Here is an 8,698-nt window from a genome sequence, read left to right as displayed (position 1 = left end):
ATAATTTTCATCATCATACAAACACACTTATTTTTTCACTTTAAAATACAAATCATATTTTGTAGCCATCAAATTGTTTCTCTCCTCTCTTTTAATAAAAACTGAGAGAAATAGTTGTCTATCTTACAGTTTGCAATCCCTTCTCTCCCATTCTCTCTTAAGCACGAAAATACACAATTTTTCCTCCACACCCCACCAAAACTCTAAATTCACCAATGATATTCATTTGCTAAATCCAATGGTCAATGTTCAGTCATTTTATTCTACCCATGAGCATCCCTTTACACAGTTGATCACTCCCTCCTTAGATACTTTCTTTACTTGGCTTATAGAAATCCTTATTTCTTCTTAATTGGGCAAAAGATCTGAATAGATATTTTATAAAAGAGAGCAACTAAATAGAACATAAATAAATATGTTCAGTATTATTGGAAACCAAAAGAATGAAGATTAAAATATCAGCAAGATATTACATTTCATCAGATTGGCAAACATTAAAAGTCTGATGATACAAGTTATATGAGTATATGGGGCAATGGGAACGCTCATGAATCTCTGATACAGGTGTAGACTGGAACAATCTCTTTGTTAGTACCTAGTGAAGGTGAAGATACCCATAATCTACAACCCAAGAATTTCATTATTGGAGAGAAATGTGTACAGTTGTGTACAGGGGGATTATGCATAGAGGTTCATAGTATTGTTCAAAATGGCCAAGCAAGAAACAACCCAAAAGTTCCTCCTCAGCCAAATAAACAACTGTGCTATATCCACACAAAGGTACACCATGCAGAAATGAAAATAAATGGACTTCTGATATATGTCACAATATGGATGACCTTAATGACATAATGTTAAGCAAAAGAGGCCAGACACAACAGAAAAGTTACTGTATGACCCCAAAACAGGCAAAATTAAATGATAATTTTAGGGATGGTTAATTAGATTATGAAACTATAAAGAAAGGGAAGGAAACTGAATTGCATAAAAGTCAGAAAAGTGTTTTTTTTTTTTTTTTAGGTGAGGCAACTCTTGGTTGACCTCACAGATTGCAAGGACCTTGTCAGTTTATAATTCCTTATTTTTATTTTTTGTTTTTTAAATTTTTTATGCCTACATCATCTCGTCTTCATAGGTGGTCTCCCATCCAAGTACTAACCAGGCCCAATCCTGCTTAGCTTCTGAGATCAGATGGGATCGGGCTTGTTCAGGGCGGCATGGCCGCAGGTTTTTTTTTTTTTTTTAATCTGAGAAGGAGTTACATTACATGAGTGTTCATTTTACAACAATTTGTTAAGCTGTAAATTTAAGTTTAATGTACATTTCTGTATGTTTGCTCTATTAACACGATAAGGTAATTACTTCACATGGGGTGTTGTGAAGATTAAAATATCTAAGACAAAGTCTAGCACTATGAAATCCCCTTAAGCAACATTAGTTATCAGGAGTTTGTATGTCCATCTCAAACTCTTAGGGACCTCCTCTAGCCAATAGCTGGACTCCAGGCTGGTTAGACTAAATTTTCCAGATTGGTCAAGGGGCTTTAGAAGCAGAACAGGATTGTCCTCAAGGACTGTTCTATTGTCTTTGCTCTTGGGAATAAAAAATAATGTTAAATACCTCTGTGTAACAAATCCTAGGATGTTATGTTTGTAACTGCTGAAAGATATTGAGGGTATTCAGAAGCTATGACATCTCTACCCCCAGGCCAAAGAGCCATTATTTTCCAGTTTTCATTCTCCAATGTACACTGTCTTCTAAGAACTGTCAGTGTCCAGCTTTGTGTGACTGCTGTGAGAATATGAGTTGATCAGACAGGGTTGGAACAAATGAAGGCATCTGGTCATAGGCAGTGTTTGCATAGAGATTTATGATCAAAGAGAGGTGACTCCCCATTTCTCTGAAAGAAAGAAGCACAGGCTTTCTCCAGTGTCCAGCACAGTCCCTGGCTAGATAAGTGCAGCAATTTTTTAAATAATTCAATGTTTTCATTCAATGTCATTTGTCATAATGTTGATGAGAAAAATAATCATTGGGCAGGGCACTATTTGTGTGGAGTTTGCACATTCTCGCCATGTCTGCCTGGGTTTTCTCTAGGACTCTGGTTTCTTCCCATATCTCAAAGATGTGCACATGAGGTGAATTGGCATTTCTACATTGTCCCAGTCTGAATGAGTGTGGGTGTACATAAGTGAGTCCTGCGATAGAAGGGCTTCCTGTCCAGGATGGTTCCCATATTGTGCCCTGAACTGCAGGCCACCCTGAACTGGAAAAAATAATTTGGAAAAGAATTATTTTACTTGTTTTAGTAATCTTTCTTTAATCTATGTACAACTCACATTTATTTCAATGTTTAATATTAGAAGTGTATTGTGTCTTTGTTTAAAAGTTTGGTAATTTTTTGTGACCAAAAATATGCCATAAGAATTTAATTCTTTTGTGTGTTAATTAACCTATGATAAAATTGGTTTCGTTTTGCTTTAAGTTGAAGTTTCCAAGAACCTATCAGTGGCGTTAAGTGAGGACTTATCTGTTGTCAGAATATGTTTGTTCAATGAGTAAGAGAATGTGTAATTGAATACAATAATTTGGAAAGAACTTAAGGAGTAATTATAGTTTAAGTTAGAGGAGAGAGAGAAAAAAATAAGTTAGAGGAGAGAGAGGCCATAATTTGGAGAAAGATCAAATTGAATCTGCACTGTGAACTTAACTACTAGGATCAAATTACAAATTTGAATGAGATGACTTGAGATTTAAAGACCACTTTGCCTGAGGAGCAAGCTGAAGTAAAACAGGCATCTTTGTGAAAGGAAAGGCCGGCAGGCCTGAGCGCTCTGAGGAGGAGAAGACTAGAGTCCTAGGGCTGCATTTTTATGGTCACAGAGGAGTGTTGTAGGGAGTGTTCCTTCCACTGACTCATCAGAATCCAGGTCTTCTGCATCAGAAGCCTTGGGAACTAATTCCTGCTTGGCTCATACTGTGTGACCTCAGATAAGTTATTTAAAGCCTCTGAGCCTCAGTTTTCTATCTTGTAATAAGTGTAAATGAAAACACATCACAGGTAAAAACATATGAAATTGAATGCATAATGTTCCTCTACTTCTACATGAATTATTTTATTAATCTAATGTGGTAAGTGCTCAAAACTTTCTGGTTTTTATTCCTTTTAGTTTTTGGATAGTCAATCTGATATATGGATAATTCAGAATTATCTTTGGGTAGCTGAAAATATGTTATTAATTGGGAGATAAGTTTTTCAAGAGAATGCAGGTGTAATATAATCAAAACAGTTTGTAATATTATTCTCCTACTTTCCTCGCTCTGATCAATACCTTTCTTTCTCTGACAAGTTCAGATTCAAATTGCTGGCAAAGTGAAGGACATTTTGTTGTGATAGCTATGATAATAATTATAATAATAAAAAACAATTATTATTATTTTAACTTAAAGAATCAGTGCATAGAACACTGATGTGATAACAAAAGTATAAATACCACCTGGATCTGCAAAGTCATTTGTGCAGCCAGCTCACTGCACCACATTAGTTAGAGAAAAACATAGATACAGACTGATCTGAAATGTGTGATCTTTGAGCAGTTAAGTTCACTTATTAGTTTTCACCTTTAGAATAAATGCAACAAAGGCATTTGACATGGAACTGACCAACCAAAAACAATTCAGCATTGTGTTTATGGGTTATTTCAGACTCTCTGCTTCTTTATCATTGTTGTAGTTGTACAAAGACTGAAATGGATGTAAAACAATATGTTTTCATTTGTTAAAAAATGATAACAAAATAGTGGGATCATTTTTTAAATTCAGAAAAAGACATGGTAGTTGAAATGAAATATGTGAAGAACAAAATGAAAAGTGATACAGAATGCTTTAGAATAGAATGGGACAGATTGCTTTAGAGTAATTTAAAGATAAGTAATTTTGACTTTTGCTGTTTAATATTTATAACTTTGCATATATAAATAGGACACATATATGTCTGTATATATGCATACATATATGGTACCCATCATAACATACTGTAAGAAAAAATGAATAATTTTAGAAAAATCTTTCATTATTTGGCAATAGTCATGTAAGCTTTTGATGAGAGTATTCATAATGGAAACAGATATACAAGATATTTAGAAGATGAGAATATATAAGTGAAGTGACTCAATTTAAAATAATAAAAAGTGAAGAGCACTAAAATTGATAATGAAGTTAAGAAACTACATTGCAGAAGGAATTTATGGAAAGGAATTAATGTTAAGGGATGTTAAGAAATTAGCATTAAGAGAGTTGCTATGTGCCAAAATTTTATATTTATGATCTCATTACCTTTTCACCTTCTAGTCTACAGAGTTCCGCAGATCCGGCCCTTCTAGTTTTCATCCTCACCGCTTTGTTCAATCCAGCCACCAAGGCCTTCTTTAAGCATCTAGGAAGTGTGAATTTTCTTCCTATGAAACAACTTTGCACATGCCATTATTTTGTCATGAAAAATTTAAAAATTTTGCTCAAATTTAATGTTATACCATGTATATCTTATTACCCACAAAATAAGACAGCTGTTAAAATTTATTTCCTCAGTCATTCTTCTGCCCTCTACCCTAGCTCATCTTCAAGTTTTCAAGTCCTTCCCTTCAAGTCTCAGGAAGGCTCTGACAGGTTGAAGTGCCCTTAATAACTTTCATCACAATTGAAATTACTGGATCTGTCTATAATTATTGTTTTAATCTCTTTCCTACGAGGCTGTAAACTCAGTGAAGCCTGGGACTGATTCAAGATTTTATCTCCAAGACCAGACAAGGTGTCTACCATATAGTACTCAATAAATATTTGTTGATTGATTTACTCAATTACTAAATTATTATTATTCCTGTTATTATTCTTATTTCTGAGCCTGAGGCTCATAACTTAAGACACTAGCCAATGTCACATAGCTGGCAAAGGGCACTACTGTCACTCAGGTATTTTTTTTCTTCTCTTTATCCCTTAATTTGAGGTTGAGGGACACACTTTCATAGTTAAAGCATGGCAAAAGACTGAGGTCTATACCCCCATGGAGAGAAAGGCACAAAGGAGCGCTAAATGAAGAGAGTTAATTTCTCATCTGAATTTCAAAGTAGACTTTCAAGTCTTCACCAGGAACCACAGTCTTAAAAGAAAGGCTTTCCATTGTAAGAACTAGCTTCTGGGAGAAAAAAAAGTTATTACTATTTTTATAATTTAAAGCTTGAATTTAAATAACCACAACAAAATAAAAATATATTATTAACTAACTTTTGTATTGAGTGCTTAGTTTGTGTCAAAAATTTTATAAGCATTTTACATCTATTAACTCATTTAATTTTCACAATAACCTGTATGATGTAGATACTATAATTATCCCCATTTTTACAGATGAGGAAATGGGCATAATGAGATTAAAAATAAGGAATAAACTTATGTGCTCATAGTTACATAGACAGTAGTAAGTAGCCATAGAAAAGCCATAATAGTCCATTCCATTCACAGTGGAGAAATGAATGAATAATGACGTAAGAGTTGGTTTCTCTCCCAGAAAGGAAAGCAGAGGTCAACAAACTGATGCGAAGAGTAGAGTCAGGGGGTCCTTGGTGAGAACTAAGAACCCTTGATTGATTGAAATGAGCCTGGTCTCTGCTCCTCCCCTTCTGGTTGAGCACTCACAAGGGAAGGGAGTATGGTAAGATCGAGAGCAGGAAGTGTTCTGTGCTTCCCAGGTTGTAAACAGCAAGGCTGAGACTTTAATCTCAAAGAGAAAACCTCATCTAGCATGTGGATAAAAAAGATAGCTGCTCAGATTTTCTTGTGTCCTGGAGAACATTGGGACATTTCCTATATCTCTGAATAGGGATCTAAGGTAGGATGGCTGAGGGCTACAGTTGAGAAGAGGCTTTGAGATGGGATGAGGGGAGTTTGATCTCTCCAGTCTGTCTCCTAAGGAAAAAAAAATCTTTAGACAAGTTTTCAGTGTGGATATTTATATATACTGGTGGTCTTACCCTATGGCAATTTGAATGTTGTATATAAAGTTTTACTATCTATGAAAATTTGGCCATAATTCACTAAAAGGTGTATTAAAAAAATAAATGTTAAAACATTTTTTGCTCAAATTCAATTTTTCCCTATGTATATCTATTTACTTGAAGAAATAGGACAGCTGGTTAAGTTCATTTCATCAGTCACATAAAATAAGGAAACAGTGGTGTATTTCATTACTCAGAGAGGTAAGGTGACCAATCATTTGGGTTTGCTTGGGACTTCCCCAGTGTTAATACAGAAAGTCCTTTGTACCAGGAAATCCTCAGGCCCTGGTAAACCGGGACAGTTGGTCACCAGCAGCTACTTATAAACTATAAAGTCCCTAACATTAGAAGCATATAAAAGATGGTGTGAGTCACTAAAAATTCAGATGAATCAGTCACAGTATAACTGGTTTTAGCTTTGCAGAAGACAATGATACTCCTTTGTAGCCTCTATTTAGACTTCTCTCATTCAAACTCATGGAAGACTTCTTGAAGCAGGTCTTTAAATTGTGGGTTTGAAAATGTTCTTGTTTCCTAAGAAGTGAGACACCTAACACTGTGAAACATCAAGAGTTAGGATAGAAGGAGCATCTGTGATAGCTTCACTGATACATCACTGATACTTTGGTGATACTTCGCTGGGATAATGTATGAGTAGGTGCTTTTGACTCCATGTGTCACTGTGGAGGACAGGAGTCAAAACAGGACAAGAAAGCTCTGACAGTTTCCTTCACCCTGGCAGCAACCAGGAGTGAGGGTTTTGTACTCTGTCAGCTCTCTTATTAATTCTCTCAGCAGTCCTTGGCATCATAGCCAAATATCATTTTAAGCTCTCAGTCTGTCATCTCTGGATAATTCTTAGCTATCTCACAGTGCTGTTGTGGGAATTGATTAATATTTATGAATACATTTAAAAAAAGATTACAGTATAAATATTATTGCATAAATTGAAAAATTGCTTCTTACATATTATTATGCACAAAAGGAAAATAAGGCATGGACTATAGTGTCTTCTTGGAACAGTTTTGAATAATGATCAGTTATCTGCTGGTTCCCCTTTCATCTTTCATAAATTTAGCATTTTTGTTAATGTTTTAAACATTGATTTCTACTATTTTTTATTATTGTTATTGTGCTGATGCATTTTGTTTCCTGTTAAGTTCAATACATATACATCTCTGTTTCCAGTTAATATTTTTTAAATCATTGACTATGATTTTTCTCCATTAAAATTTATGCAGTATCCTAGGGACATTTGTTGTTACTTAAGAATAATTATTAAAACCCATTTCTTAAGAGATGAGATATTTCTCTAGTCTAGATCATTGCTCATCAAATTTTTGTTACATGAACTCTTTCTCCAATCTTACTTTCTTATGCATAAAGTTAAAAGTATATTTAACTAGGAGAAAATGAGATTTTGAGTATAATAAAATTATACTTAAGTATTTGGTTAAGCTTATAAATCATATAAAATAGAGAAATAATACCTTTCTCGTAAAAACATATTAGTAACAATTCCCAAAATATAATTTTATGAATAACAAAAAATAAATTAATTAAATTAAAAAGATAGTTCTGTTCAGAAAGATTTTTTTTAAACATTCTGCCTCATATGTTGTGATAACAGAGAGGTAGCAGTCATTTAATAACAGTTTAACTTCTATGTTGTCTAACTTTAAGCTCAAGATTATTATCGTAAATATTTCTCTCACTTTTCATAACTTCAACCTATATAACTCTTTCCAGCCAGAGCTGCTATTTTAGTTAAGATGCTGACAATGTTGTGTTCCAGAACCAAATGTGTCACATAAGGCTGGCAGCATTTTCAGATCGAGTGTCTTAGGGCATCAATACTTTAGTAGAATCAACGTTGACACAGGGCATGGTTCTCAATAATGAATATTCAGAAACTATATAAAAAATCAAATTACTTTCAAATGATCAAATATAAAATATATTCTAAATGATCAAATTCATAGGAGAATATCAAATTATTAATTCCTAAGAACAGATATACTTGGCAAGCTAATAAGATACATTCAGGAATCCAAAACAGAGAAAGTTGCTTAGTGAATACAGAATCTGAAAAAGGTAATTAGATGTTACCAAGCAGATGATAACTTTACTCTATGTCCTTAGTGTGATCTTTTTCATTCTGACCAAAATTCTATAATAATAACTGGTGACTAAAACCAGAGTGCCAATAGAGATACATTGGTACATTCTTTTTGTCCACTCTTCTCTTTCAATATTTCTTTTTAAAAATTTATTTTAAAAATACTTTTTATTTTTCTATTATAATTGATATACAATATTAATTAGTTTCCTGTGTACAAAATAGCGATTAGGCATTTATATAACTTAGAAAGCAATCACCCTGATAAATCTAGTAATTTATCAGTCACACACAAAATCCTTCTATAATTACATAACAAACTTCCTCATGACAAACATTACATTTTCTAGGATCCATTTCAAAGGGATATTTCCTTTTTCAGGGGGCACGCTAAATCTTTTCCTGAGATTTAAGAAGTGCTCTAATCTTACCAGTAGTTTATTTTATATTCTTCTGGATGCCATCCCCCCACTACATTACACTTTCCACAGATGTCTACCTTTATCTGGGGTATCAGTCAATACGCGTTCGG

At 33.9% G+C, this 8,698-nt stretch overlaps 1 pseudogene; it reads right to left on the bottom strand.

Annotated features, from left to right (window-relative positions):
- Positions 1-1,110: 1,110 nt before the first annotated feature.
- On the bottom strand, positions 1,111-1,229 carry LOC112474357 (annotated as a pseudogene).
- Positions 1,230-8,698: the final 7,469 nt, after the last annotated feature.

Source organism: Pteropus alecto, unplaced genomic scaffold (genome assembly GCF_000325575.1).
Source record: "Pteropus alecto unplaced genomic scaffold, ASM32557v1 scaffold79, whole genome shotgun sequence".
In the NCBI taxonomy this organism is placed as follows: Eukaryota; Metazoa; Chordata; class Mammalia; order Chiroptera; family Pteropodidae; genus Pteropus; species Pteropus alecto.
The sequence above is the reverse complement of the archived record's forward strand: the minus strand, read 5'-3'. Positions and strand labels throughout refer to the sequence as shown.